The sequence below is a fragment of the Oryzias latipes genome, chromosome 3 (assembly GCF_002234675.1).
Source record: "Oryzias latipes chromosome 3, ASM223467v1".
Classification (NCBI taxonomy): domain Eukaryota; kingdom Metazoa; phylum Chordata; class Actinopteri; order Beloniformes; family Adrianichthyidae; genus Oryzias; species Oryzias latipes.
Window position 1 is genome coordinate 30079650 of NC_019861.2, and position 15231 is coordinate 30094880.

General features: G+C 45.2%; 1 long non-coding RNA gene across 1 annotated transcript; it reads left to right on the forward strand.

Moving 5' to 3' along the window:
* The first annotated feature begins 9464 nt into the window (after positions 1-9464).
* LOC105358080 lies at positions 9465-9976 on the forward strand. The gene is made up of 2 exons (XR_911837.2): positions 9465-9611; positions 9689-9976. It is a non-coding gene; the product is annotated as an uncharacterized LOC105358080 (long non-coding RNA).
* The last annotated feature ends 5255 nt before the right edge of the window (positions 9977-15231 follow it).

Below are 15231 nucleotides of genomic sequence, written 5' to 3' on the forward strand. Positions count from 1 at the left end.
TGCGTCTACACATTAAAGCTGCAGGCACCCAAGAACTCTGCTTTATTCTCCTATTTTCTTCAAACCACAAGCAGTCATGCATGGCCCAGAGAGCTCAGGCTCACTGAAGGAATACTGTAGTGATAGAATATCCAGAGACAAACGTGTATGCTTGAGATGAGTTTCGTCATCTGAAAACCTCGTAAACAGGAAGGACTTAATCATTGTACCCTGATTTATTAGTCTTAGTGGTATAAAAAAGCTTTGTTTTCTTTTTGCTTTCAAACCAAAATCAAGTTACAAAGCAATATTTCTAAATCAATAATTTTAGCATTCATCTGTCTATGCTCAAACATCAACCCATACCTAAACCTGGTTGTTGTTAAGATAATCTTCTGCATACTTGTAGTCCTGCTGAAGTAGGAACATTGGGTACTGTCTCTATCTGTGGTTGGACCATGTCTCTGTGTGAGTTCTTGATGTTTGTAAGATGAAGGAGCAGCCTGTCCCACTTTCTGCCAGCCAAATGCATGGCTATGTGAGTGTCTTTCAGAGGTCATAGGGCATATCTTTTGGTAATCTGCTAATCCAATTGGCCTTTCGTATTCACATGATCTGCCAGCTTCTGTTCAGACACCCCACACACATACGTGAGCCAGGATCCCAAACACATGCGTCTGTTGTCCTTACCCTTCTCCACGCGACAGTCTTTGACTCAGTGACACTGGTCTGTTTGATTCTACTTAGGCTTGAAGCAGATTAGTTAGTGAAGGTGACTCTTAAGGGGGAGGTCTGCTTTATCACTGGTAAAATTAATACACTAAATTTTGAACCACTTTCAAAAAGTAATGAACAAACTTGTAAGGCACCATGTGTTCCGACCAATCAAATACTGCATGTGAATATGATGAGGGATTTCCAGCAAAAAGAAATATGGGTAAGTGACTTCACTTTGGGTTTAATATCACAAACTATCGGACTAGTCCCTATGCGTCTACAAGCTAAATTACATCCCTTACTGTAAAAAAAAAGGAGCGTATGGTCTACATGTGGTTCCTATACAAACAAGAGATAACCACATCAGGGCTGGGGGGCTCTACTTAAAGTGTGTCCTTCTATATAGCACCAAAGCTGAGGTTTTAGAAGGGGCTGGATCCCATTTCCCAGGCAAAAGTAGGACCTGAGGGCAGTGTGTGCAAACCGAACTAATTGCAGGATATTGGTGCTTGGATGATTAGAAGAGGACATGAAATTCCTGGTCTCTGATGCAAGCAGACCAAGGTGAGACTAATGATGGATCCTTTTTTTAGAGTCATGTGAAAAAGAAAGTAAATACTTGGCTCTAGGGTTTTACTTACTATGAAGTAATAATAACTATTTAAATGATTACATGGAAATTCAAATGGTATGATAATGGTTGAAAGCCAAAGTACATCAGTGCTACGTTTATGATACAGAGTTTAGCTATGAGACATTTCCAACAACATGCATGTATTCAACTAATCATGTCTTGACACCTTTTTTAAAGCAAATGATTTGTCCGTTCAGTGGTCTCATGGGGCAAACCATGGTAGGAACTTAGCAAGATAATCTGGTTTTGTAACAATTGAAAAAAAAAAAAAAACTTTTAAAACAATGTCATTTTGATCAAAACAACTGCCAAGCAGTCCTTTTTATACCAATGTATTCTACAGTCAAATGTGAGGCCAGTAGTAGGGCAGATAAAGCATATATACAATAATCAATTTCAAATACAGAATACTTGAAACATATTTCTGCTTTATTTTGATACGCTACAATAAAATTTCAAGGAAGACTTTGACTTTAGTAACAAACAATAGGTTATTTGATCATCTAAATTACACATTAAGCCTAAAAACACATGGATTTTTACCCCATATGTACCATACTTATCTGGTTACAAAGTGTTGTAGTTAGGTCATTAAAGTCAGTTTGGATCTAATGAATACAGTTGAAAACTAAGAACATCTTTTCAAAAACTGATCAACTTAAATCCCAACGTCAATAGTTAAAAATGAGAACCAACAGCATTTGAACTCGGAACAGTGATATCAGTTTCTGACAATGGATTATGATAATTTCCCATAAATGATATGTGACAGACAATGGACACAGGGAGGCAAGCAAAGTTGCAAAAAATAACTGATGTGTACATTCTACAAAACTTATACATTAAAAATGTGATAAATAAATTGATCTGAAAACAAAATATAAACAAATTCAGAAATGTCATGAAATTGGACAATAGAATAATAAATACACCATTGGATTTCACAGAAACAGAAGAAACATAAAAACCACAGGAAAAGACAAAGTGTGATCCGTGTTTGGTTGACTACACTGGACTGAATGGGTGTGTTATAACACTACTTTGAGTGATTGGAACATCCTGATCACTAACTTGCTTTATCACAAAAACTTTTTGAATATATATTTTTTTATTCTTAAATCTGCATGAACTGGTGAAGAAATCTGTATTGTAAAGCCCAGCTTTAGTTGCAATGCTATGTAATGTATGAAACAGAATGTACTTTCCTAATATTTGTCTTTTATTGTGCAATTCTTCGACTCCAAGCAACAAGTGGTTTAACGTTTAGCTTGTGTGGCATAGCAGGCCGAGTCGTCAGCATTGCCACACTCTAGAAATGTTGGCCTAACCGGACAGCAGGCATTTTGGACTCAGCGAGGTGTTGCAGTCCCTCTGGGCAGACAGCAAGCCTTTGATTCTGTGTCTGCGTTTAGTCCCCGCCTTTGTTTGCAATGTTTGTTTGATGTTACTTTAGCAGAAAGAGACAGACACCATTGAGTAGTGGGAGTGCTGTTCTGCTGTGTGCCATTCACGCCTGCTGTAGAGCGCCCAGAGTTAAACACAACGAGACTTGGCCATTGTTTACCAGTGGAACTAATCACCCTCATGGCACCTCTATAAATCCCCCTCCCTCTTGACAGTGATTGGAGTGTACCTATGTGTGACCATGGACAATACAAATGTGCCAAAGGCAAATAGAATAGGGGTGCACTGAGCCAATATTTAGCTTGGCCAGATGGCCAGTTGCATACAGCACGCTTTTTGGTCCTCCACATCTGCTCCTTGTGATGTGCCAGCAGAGGGTCTTAGCTTTACTTTTTATTGGGGTTTTCCTGCACCCTGTAATGATGGCCCTCCACATGAACTTATTTGTCCCTTTTTTCCCCCAACTCATTTCTCTGTTTTAACTTCCACATTTCCATGCTTACTACTATTTTCAGAGGCGTTTAGGTGTGGGCCCCAGTGCTCTCCTCTAATCTCTTTATTTCCTTTTCCTGAAAGGTGATCGGACTCCTGCTTGTGGTGTGGTCTGGTTGCATCACCAGTCCACACACAGGAGCTTGCTTATGCAGCTGTTTAATATAAATTCTCTCCAAATATCTTAGTCCAGATGGTTTATTTTTACAAACAATACACAGGGCTGCATTCCTACTGCGCTCAGTCCCCACCCCTTCACTGTCTGTCTAACGAGACAGCTTCTCTTCAGAGGAGCCGACAGACAAGCAGAGAGTGCACAGATGGTCCAGTGACACTGCTGTCATACAAACAGGCTTCAATAAAAAAGATATACACACATGTATCGGTATGAATACATAAGGCATTCATTTCCAAAGGACACTTGCGCTTGAACCAACATACTTATTCATGCTTGAGTAGACAGATGTGTTGAAAGAAGGCATGTATATGGTTTTTGGATACTGACGTGTTTGTTTTAATTGGATACATAACCATTTGTCATAGGTCAGGAAGTTTCTAAATGATTTCCAGATGACAGCAGACATATTTTGTTATTACAGGTACCCAAAGGTTGACTTTTGCATTCTTGATTCTCATTTTTACTTTGCAAGAAAAGTATATTTTTCCTACTTGATGTTGTAAAATGTCATTTTGAGCAGTTTGATGGGAGGAACAACAAATATTGCTTTCACCTGTCCCCAGGCCTTGCTGCTGCATCCACTGCACATCTTCCATTCCCTTCCGGCCCTGAGCTCTGGAAATTCACAAAGACCTTAACAAGAGAGGAGAAAGAGCCAGTGCCACTTGGACAGGATTACATCCTAGTAAGATTCTTCAGTCCTCTTGGCCAGCCGCCCCTTAACCCTCCCCTTCCCTGATTAGAAAGTGAGCAGGGAAAGGCTGGCTGGACAGAGAAAAAGGGTACACACATGTCCAATGAAGTGTTGCACTGTTGTAAAGAGTAGACTTACAAAAGTGTCATTGGTCTGCTCCCACCAGAGATCCCACCATTGAGGCACTCATGTGAATGGTTGATTTTGTGATGCATGTGTGCATTACAATAAAACAGTCACATATTTAAGTCTGTTTACTAATAATAAGCTACAAAAAATATATGAGTTTAAATAAAATAGTAGATCACAAGGCACAAATAGTAGATATGGGTAAATCAAATGTTTGCAGAGCACTTTTAATTTAACTGTAAAACATTTTAATGTCATATTGTGTATTTCTAATACATATTTTCAATATTTCCACACTTAAAACTGCATAAAAAAAAATGTGTGGCTTGAAAAGAAGTGTGGTTTACTTTTAAAGTACAGCAGTTGAAGGTGAGTAATGGCCTCTATAACTCCTCTCTCCCCCTTTTTTATGCCACCTGAGTAACAAGCCCCCTCCAGCAGTGGTGGAAGGGGTCAGGTGACAGGTGGACAAAAACGAGTTGCTTCAGAGTAAATGATGCATGCCCCAGGAACAGTGAATAAGAGGCAGTGTGCCATTAAAGAAGAACGGCCTACATAGCTGCCATTCTTGCTGGTGGGAATGTGTGGATTATCTAGGTGGGGTGGCCGTTGAGCTTTTAATATATGTCTGATTTGATTCTTACTGAGTAGAACTGGTTCCAAATATTTTGAATATTGATGACAGGTAAAAAGGTTAACAGTATTGTAAGCTTGCAATTAAAAAAGAGGGAAAAAGACACAATTTGTCAGAGATAAAAACATCTATAAACTCATTTAAAAATTGTCTTTGTGTTTAACTCAGAAACGGAAGAGGAAGATCAACAATGCACTATAAAATACAAAGAAAGAGACAGAAGACTGCTCTGTGGATAAATGGAAAAGGCTTTTGGGACTGATAGCTTAAAGCAGATTATAGTGGTTTGTAAAGGATGGCAGTCCCTGCCGTCATTTCTTGTTGCTTTGTTTTTATTACTTGTCTGTCTGACCTAGTCATTTCAGCTGTGAGAAAGGTTAAGTAATTTGACAAAATAAAACTGATGGGTTGACCATCACAGCCGCTGGAGCTTCCCCCACTCCCATTGTCAATTCCATTTTATTTGCCATTTCTGCGGCTGCAAAAGAAGGGCTGTTGCTGTTGATGGCATGGCAGAATTGTTTAGTCCCAGAGCTAAAAGAGAAGCAGAAAAACGGAGCTGTGTGCGGGTGTTCTGGCCTTCCCCTGAAGCGTCGTCCCTCCTAAGGGCCAGGGAGGCAGCTGCTTACTACCAGAGCCAGGGCTCCCCCTTAGCCGGGCCTTTTCTGATCTTCTCTAGAGTGAAGCCGGGGACGGAAATGGCCTGGAACTGCTTCATTTTGCACATCACAGCCAGGGCAGTAGCCGCCAAGTCAGCTTGCCAGCCAGCCAGCCGGGCAAACCCCCTCCCCAGTGTTAAGTTCCAGCCAAGCCTGTTTGAGGTGCTCCGCTGCCCGGTAATTGAAGCCTTGAGCTGGGGATATATTTAATCACCATAACAAGGAGTTGTTGAAATAAAACCATCTTGTAAAGGAGTAACTAAACATGCTCAAGGTTCGAGTGCATATGAGCTCTTTTGTTCACACAGGCTCATTTGAATTTTTTTAAAAACTCACCTACATCTTTCTTGTCTTCCTCTTTACCTCGACTCTACCAGAGACACCACTGCAGGCCAACAAATTTCATTACAACAACCCTAAACTGCGTAGTTTTAGAGCCTTCTAATTATTCCTTTCTCTGATGTGGTCGTGTTGAGAAAGGCTGTAAATCAACATAAGTAGAAGCGCCGGGCAAACTGGAAACAAATGATCTGCCCCTTCTCTTGCTCCTTGCTCTCTCACCATCCTTTTCCTCAACACCTCTGGATTCACCTCATCTTTATTCTATTTATGCCTAATGAGGTTCCTGAGGAAATTGAATAAAAAAAAACCTGCAGAGTGACACAAAAGTCTGGACATGGGCATGATTTACCACCTCTCCATGCCAGGCAGCTCCACTCAAGACTTGGTAGTGGGGTGTGTTGCTGAAGGGCACCGCTGGTGTGTAATGGTGAGATAGCCAGCAGACAGCTGAGTGGTACCTGGTACCTGGTCTGTCTGCTCCACAGTCTGTGACTGCCTGTAATCAGCTTCTTTAAATGTTCCAGCCAGTAATTGCTCAGTATAGCCGCAAGATAGCAATCAAAGAGATGGTTAGCTCCAAACTTGCTCTCTTTCTCCCTCTGTCTCTTTCTCCATATCCTTCTTTTTCTTAACTGCATTGAACCTTTTTTTTCTGAGACTGTAAAAAACATCTTAGCATCTGTTTCCTTAGTGTTTGGGGAAACAAAATCAATCCAATTTGAACTAATGGCAAAACTGATATTGCTTTGAAGAATGCCCCTCTGCCTCCCCCTCTTCTACCCTGTCTCTGTCCTGGTTGCATTTTCCTCCATTTTAAGTTCTCTTATCTTTCAACAATTACATGAGCCGCATGATGGCCCTTTTAAGTTGCTTGCCAGCTGTATTTGCAAAAAAAAAAGATGTCTTCTTCTTCATCTGTGAGCAAGTGTAGCTGCACTGATGTCCACTCCCATGCAAGCGTTCCTGATGCCTTCCCTCTGAAGTCGTGATGAGGAAATTACAGCTGAATGGGCACAAGATGAGAGCATATTTATGAAAAGTTCGGATGATGGCCTGTTGAATCAAATGTCAGCCATCATAAGGTAATAGACTGTATTTGATTGGGGCATGAATGCCTAAAGGGTTGAATTCCACTCTAAATGGTGACTCAATCACATATATATTGTCACAAACAACAGTTCTTGCAGGATTCTCAAGGTGCTCTTTTAAAAAAAAGGCTTTTATTTTCTACAGCTAAGGTATTAAAAGCAGTCTCTTATCTTTTCATACATTCATTTACTAAGTATTAATGTCCAATTTTCTTACAATAAAATCATGAGGAGCCTGAATTAGATTTTTTTTATTATCATTTTCTTTTACATTTTGTACCTCATATTTCTTTTTTAATTTTCTTTGTTTCTTTTATTTCCATAAGAACAAAAATATCTTGCAGAATTTGTTTTACAAGGGAAATATTGTTGGTACTTTGTAAAGATTTTCCCCATTCTTATCTAAGCTGTGATTATCCCCCTGCAACACAAGAATTCTTTCTTTAAGCCATCCTGCTGCAGATTGTCTGCTCTTTTTTTTTTTGCATCATTTACTTGGAATGAGATGTAAGTTTGACTGAATGTCAGTGGAGATCAGAAAAAGTTCATGGTTGGCTGGTTGACAGCTTGTCAAAAAACAAATTCTGGAGGCAAGAGAAACCACAACATTGCAGTTAAATGTTTATAATGAGGGTATATTACACTTTTAAAAACCCAGTTGAACTTGAGCACTATATTCACTAAGGTCCAAATGAGGAGGCTGCATGTTATAAACATTTGCTAACAAAGACATAGAATCTGAGATGAGCTCTTGGTTTTTTTTGTAGTTTTATTTAGATGATCAATTTTGGGTGAACCCGCTGGAACATGCACACAGTACACAGCACACAGGAAACTCAAACAATAATATTAGAGAATCCTTTGGTAGTGGAATTATTTTCTTGATCAAGAAAGATTGGGAGTTCAATCTTTTTTAGTCATTTTAATGTGCAGGTCTTACTATACCAAAAAATCATAGGATTTTCTATTCTTCTTCTCATAATTTTAAATTCTTTAAACCTTAGTTTTCAAACCTATCTTAAAAGCAATAATCTGAAATGATCAATTTGTTCTAAAATCTTTTTACCAACGTCAAATTCTTGATGAAAACATACAACAAAAAATGCAACATTTTATTAACTTATGTCAGACATAATTATAATATCATAATTTGTTAAATTATGGTAAATCTTTTCAGAAAACAGAAGCTCATTACTTCTGTTGCTGCGTGGTCTTTTCCATGATTCTACAGTGCGCCATCAATTTTAGCCTTGTTTTCCTTTTTAAGTTTAATTGTCTGTTAATAATTTAGCACCACATATCTTATTAGTTTTGTTATGTTCAGAAAAAGACATCCAGACACCATTTAGGATGACATATTGTCACTTAGGATTTAATTTGACCGCCACACCTTAATGCCAGCTTAGCCCATGTCAGACTGTCTTTCAAGAGGGAAAAAAAATGAAGCATGGTGTCCTTTCCTCTTCAGACTTAGAAGTTAACCTGCTTAACAACCAGCCTTACATGGGATATCAGGTGAGGATCATTCAGCAAGGGGGGGATTAAATCTCATCATCACAAAGCACGCAAGCCTGATGATGCTTTGGACCAGGGTCATAGAGGAAGCAAACAGCAAAGTGACCGAGGATTTAACGGAGAGAAAGCAGAAACATGCCATACAGAATTCAAAACATGGGAATAAAACAACTCACAGGAAAAGAGGAATGAAAAAGTCAAGGAGAAAAGGTTATCAGTCATGCGGCTCAGCTGACACAGAAGAAAGAGAACGAGGGAGCGAGAAAGGCTTTTAGCAGGAGAAAGAGCAGCACAAGCCAAGCGTTTGAAGTGGATCACTGTAGGCCAAACATCTGAAGAGGACAAGACTGCAAACATGTCACAGTGCAGCCTGCTAGCATTTAACAACAGATGTTTGGTCTCTTTATCTGCGGTAATGGTTCCACTTCCAGGTTGGTCTGACCTAGTGGATGAATAAAACATACATGTTTTCCTTTTAAACCCTTAAAAAAAAGGTTTACTGGTGGGGAGGGTCATTTTTAGCGGTCTTATTCTCCAAACTTCCATTTCCCTACCGTGCTCCATCTACAAGCATGGCTCCAGTCCCATGCCTGTGGGCATGTCAACATGCAGGAGAGGAGACACATCACTCATTCTTTCCCACCTCATTTCTCCACATGCAACCAAAGAAGTCAAAATTACAGCTTTCAGTCAACAGGCCCTTCCTCCTAAATACAGACAACAAGGACTGTAATAAAGCAACTGCATGTCTTTCTTTTATTTTCAGTTTTGCTCCATGATTTCAGCTCTGTCCACAGAGTTCTCAGCCACGCTTCCTTTGTAACTGTGTAATTACTGGTACTCTCAGTGGTCCATGACTTCTCCTTATATAGGGGCATCGCTGCTCGTGCACTCCTTATTTATGGGTGTAAGATGTTTTAAAAACTATCTAAGTAACATTATATAGCGTGTGTTCCCCCACCTAAGTGATGGATGAAGATCAGACCATGCCTTTGCTGTCACGGTGGCCTCTGTCAGTGCTCCTCCCCCTCCCCTCTCTCTGTGCACCTGAAGATTGGAACCAGCTGTGGACACTCTGCTCATCACCTCACCGCCTTCTTAAGGGGATCCAGACCTGCAGTCATCGCCAGTCCGTTGCCTACCTCGGTGCATGTCTGAACCTCAGTACATACTCCGGTTCAAGTTCGGGCCTTTACTTACCCTGCTTATTTACCCGCCTCCAGGTTTCCAGATCCACGAGTGTCCACCTGGGAGATCTTCAGCTCGCTCCACACCAGCCTCGCCTCGAAGTCACGCCACGTTCCTCGCTCACCTCGGTTCCCAAGACATCAGACAGTGCGCGGCGACCCGCACCGCACGTCTCGCTCCGCTCCAGCCACGCCACGCTCTCAGCTCAGCCCTCAAGCTCCTACGAGCCACGCCGACTCTTCGCCAGAGATCCAAGCCAGCACTAAGTACCACCAGAACTGTTATCTCCTGCCTGGATATTAAAGACTCTTTGTTAATCGCCACTTGCCTGAGTTTCCTTCCGGGGTTTACAGCGTCTGGGTCTGCCGCGTCCCTTCCGTCATGACAGAACGGACTGGCCATAACACAGACCCAGCTGACCCGGAAGGGCTCCGGTTAGCCGTCACTCAACAGGGACTATTCTTGGGACGGCAAGCCGAATCTCTGTCTCAGATGGCCGCAGCCCAACAGGATCTTTTCCGCCGACTGGACGGCATCACTCAGACTTTAATGGAACTAACGGGCCAAGCTTCATCTAACACCGCCGCCGCAGCGTCATTTCCTTCCGCCACCGCAGCGTCCATTCCTTCCGCCGCCGGCTCCATCACTTCCGGTTCCGGTTCAAACCCCGAAAACGTCCGCCTTCAACCTGAGACGTTTCACGGTGAGGTTGAGGCTTGTGGGGGATTCCTTCTCCAGTGTCAGTTAATTTTCCAGCAAGCACCCCGTTACTATCAGGCTGACCACAGCAAAATAACGTTAATAGTAAATTCCTTACGCAACAAGGCTCTGCAGTGGGCTCAGGCCTATCTTGCCGCTAACCCCATTTACCAAGTTTCGTTTGATAGATTCATCAGAGAATTCCGCCTGGTGTTCGACCAGCCTCGGAAGGAAGAGGAGGCCTCACGTCAGCTTCTATGTTTAAAACAACGAAACCGCTCTGTAAGTGACCACCTCATTGATTTCCGCATCCTGGCGGTGGAGGCTGGCTGGCCGGACGTCGCCCTAAAGGGGATTTTCTACCAGTCATTGAACGACAACATTAAGGACCATCTGTGCTCCCAACCAGAGACTCATACTTTTGAAGAGCTTGTTTCTGCAGCCCTGCGATCAGACATTCGCATTCGGGAACGACAGAAGGAGCGTCTTCGGCAAGAGAGGAGGGCTTCACCAGTGCCTAAGTCACTTAGAGCGTTCCCGGAAGCCGATCTACCTTCCGATCGGATTCCACCGGTGAAGGACTCGGATGAACCCATGCAGATTGGGCATTCCAAGCTTTCACCACAGGAACGGCAGAGACGAAAGGAGGAGGGGGCTTGCTTTTACTGTGGACTTCCAGGACACCTAGTAAGCCAATGCTCCCTACGTTTAAAAGCCAAGACCCCCCGCTAGAAGACGGGCCGCGGGCGGGTTCCTCTATTTCTCCTTCAGAGAAAAAGTTTCTTTTTGTTCCTGTCAAGTTAGGTTCTGCCAAGGGTTGTCATGTTTTCAAAGCGCTAGTTGACTCAGGCGCCGAACAGAGTTTTATTGACCATGACCTCATTTCCAAGTTAAGTCTGCCCACAGAAACCCTGGAACAGCCCATAGAGACTGCCGGCCTAGGGGGTCAACCGCTTTCCCGGATCACGCACCGTACTACGCCAGTACTCCTCATCACGTCGGGTAACCATCGCGAACACATTCAATTTTTTGTCACTAGAACCTTGCAAACTCCTATCGTTTTAGGTTACTCCTGGTTACGTACCCACAACCCTCAGATAGACTGGGTACATGGTAACATCTCCACCTGGAGTGCCTTTTGTATGGCTAATTGCCTCAGGTCCGCGGAACCACTCATCCGTGCTAACAGCGAACCGGTTTCAGAGCAAATTGACCTCACTCGCGTCCCCTCATGCTACCACGATTTAAGATCTGTTTTCAGTAAGTCTAAGGCCGGTTCTCTGCCATCCCATAGGCCCTATGACTGTGCCATAAATCTTCTTCCCGGCGCACCACTCCCTAAGAGTAGACTGTTCAACCTGTCTGGGCCAGAGAAATTAGCCATGGAGAAATATATCCAGGAGGCTCTTACTGCTGGTCTTATTAGACCATCCTCCTCCCCAGTTGCCGCGGGGTTCTTCTTTGTGGAAAAGAGAGACAAGACCCTTCGTCCCTGCATAGATTACCGGGAACTAAATCAAATAACCATTAAGGATAAGTACTCACTTCCCCTTATCAGCTCCGCTTTTGATTCCGTTCAGAAAGCACGCATATTCACCAAACTCGATCTGCGTAATGCTTATCATTTAGTTCGCATTAAAGAGGGGGACGAGTGGAAGACTGCGTTTAACACTCCATTGGGACATTTCGAGTATCTAGTCATGCCCTTTGGCCTCACGAACGCCCCCGCAGTTTTCCAACGACTGGTTAACGACGTCCTCCGCGACTTCCTCAACCGATTCGTTTTTGTTTATTTGGACGATATTCTGATCTACTCTCCCAACTTGTCTCAACACACTCACCATGTACGACTCGTCCTCGAACGTTTGCTGGCTAATCAGCTTTTCGTGAAAGCTGAGAAGTGTGAGTTCCACGCCTCCACAGTCTCGTTCCTCGGGTATATCTTCGAAGCCGGCAATATCAGACCTGATCCAGCTAAGATCGAAGCCGTCGCTAATTGGGAACCTCCAGAAAGTCGGAAGAAACTGCAGCAATTTTTAGGGTTTGCTAATTTCTACAGGAGGTTTATTCGCAATTACAGTTCCATAGCTTCCCCCCTCACACAGCTCACCTCCACCAAGAGACCCTTTGTCTGGACCCCAGAGGCTCAGTCTGCTTTCGATAGACTCAAGAAACTCTTTGTCTCAGCGCCCATCCTCATCCAACCTGACCCCTCTAGCCAGTTTGTTGTGGAGGTGGACGCCTCAGACACTGGCGTAGGGGCCGTCCTTTCTCAACGGGAGAAGACCTCCGGCAAGTTGAAGCCTTGCGCCTTTTTCTCCCGAAAGCTATCACCCGCCGAGAGAAATTACGATGTGGGTAACCGAGAACTCTTGGCCATAAAACTAGCCCTAGAAGAGTGGCGTCATTGGCTGGAGGGAGCGCACCACCCGTTTATCGTCTGGACGGACCACAAAAACCTGGCCTACTTAAGATCCGCCAAAAGGTTAAATTCTCGACAAGCCCGCTGGTGTCTCTTCTTCGACAGATTCAACTTCTCCATAACTTACAGACCCGGTAGCCGCAACATCAAGCCTGATGCACTCTCTCGACGTTACAGTTCCAGTGAGGATACCGTCCAATCCACCATCCTACCATCCACCTGCATCATAGGAAACCTCACCTGGGATGTCGAGTCCAGAGTTTTACAGGCGCAAGGTGAGGAGCCTAATCACCCCATTGCACCTCCTAACACTCTCTATGTTCCTACGTCCCTCCGCTCAGAAGTCCTCTCCTGGGGTCACGCCTCCCGTATAGCCTGCCACGCCGGAGTCCACAGAACATTGAACCTCCTGAAACGTCGGTTCTTCTGGCCCTCCATGGAGAAGGATGTCAGAGAATACGTTGCCGCCTGCACAGTCTGTGCCCGTTCTAAGACTGGCAACTCACCCCCGGCTGGTTTTCTTCAACCCCTTCCGGTACCGGGACGTCCCTGGTCTCACATAGCTATGGACTTTGTTACTGGCCTGCCTCCCTCCCAAGGTAACACAGTCATTCTCACTGTTGTGGACCGCTTCTCCAAGGCGGCCCATTTCATCCCTCTCACTCAGTTGCCCACAGCTACGGAGTTGGCTGAGATACTGGTCCAGAACGTATTCAGGCATCATGGCATCCCTACGGACATCGTTTCGGACCGTGGACCCCAGTTTATCTCGCAGGTGTGGAGGGCCTTCTGCTCTGCGTTAGGGGCCACGGTCAGCCTAACGTCTGGCTACCATCCGCAATCCAACGGTCAGGCTGAAAGGGCTAACCAAGAGCTCGAGGCCGCCCTCCGTTGCCTCGCTGCCCAGAACCCGGCCGATTGGTCCAAATATCTTGTCTGGATCGAGTACTCACACAACAACCACCCTTCATCCGCCACGGGGGTGTCTCCATTCCAAGCATCATTGGGTTACTCACCTCCCTTGTTCCCCTCACAGGAGCTGGAGTTAGCTGTTCCCTCGGTCCAACACCATCTCCAGCGCTGTCAAACCATCTGGCAGCAGACCAGGGAGGCTCTCTTTCGCTCTAGGGAGGCCAACTGTCGCATCGCCAACCGGCACAGGGTGGCCGGGCCTACTTATCGTCCAGGTCAGAAGGTTTGGCTCTCCTCCCGCAATATCCCCATCCAGGCTACCTCCAGTAAACTCGCTCCCCGGTTCATCGGTCCCTATACCATAGACCGCATCATTAACCCCACCTGTGTCCGTTTACGGCTTCCGGCAGCTCTCAGGGTTCATCCCTCCTTTCACGTCTCCCAGATTAAACCCGTACAGGAGAGTCCCCTTTGCCCGCCGTCCGCTTCCCCTCCGCCCGCCCGGCTCATTGACGGCGCTCCGGCCTATACCGTCAGCAAGGTCCTGGATGTCCGGCGGCGGGGTCGGGGCTATCAGTTTCTGGTGGACTGGGAGGGTTACGGTCCGGAGGAACGGTCTTGGATCTCCCGTGCCCTCATTCTGGACCGTTCCCTCCTTGACGACTTTTTCCGTGCCCATCCTGATCGTCGCCCTGGACCGCCCGGTGGCGGTCGTTGAGGGGGGGGTACTGTCACGGTGGCCTCTGTCAGTGCTCCTCCCCCTCCCCTCTCTCTGTGCACCTGAAGATTGGAACCAGCTGTGGACACTCTGCTCATCACCTCACCGCCTTCTTAAGGGGATCCAGACCTGCAGTCATCGCCAGTCCGTTGCCTACCTCGGTGCATGTCTGAACCTCAGTACATACTCCGGTTCAAGTTCGGGCCTTTACTTACCCTGCTTATTTACCCGCCTCCAGGTTTCCAGATCCACGAGTGTCCACCTGGGAGATCTTCAGCTCGCTCCACACCAGCCTCGCCTCGAAGTCACGCCACGTTCCTCGCTCACCTCGGTTCCCAAGACATCAGACAGTGCGCGGCGACCCGCACCGCACGTCTCGCTCCGCTCCAGCCACGCCACGCTCTCAGCTCAGCCCTCAAGCTCCTACGAGCCACGCCGACTCTTCGCCAGAGATCCAAGCCAGCACTAAGTACCACCAGAACTGTTATCTCCTGCCTGGATATTAAAGACTCTTTGTTAATCGCCACTTGCCTGAGTTTCCTTCCGGGGTTTACAGCGTCTGGGTCTGCCGCGTCCCTTCCGTCATGACATTTGCAATTCTAAGCTTGAAAAGAGACAGCAGTGGTGTGAGAGCAGAGCCAGAGGATCTTCATGAATTATGGATATGAGGTCAAATGATTAAGGCTGAGGCCATAAGGGTGATGCACAAGCAGGACAGGAAGAAGCTGGATGATTCTCCTTTGTCCCCGCTGTCCCCCTAGATGCCAATGCTCATAGATTAATGGTAGGATGCTAGCGGTTTTGAGTTGCAACAGTCCATTGGCACA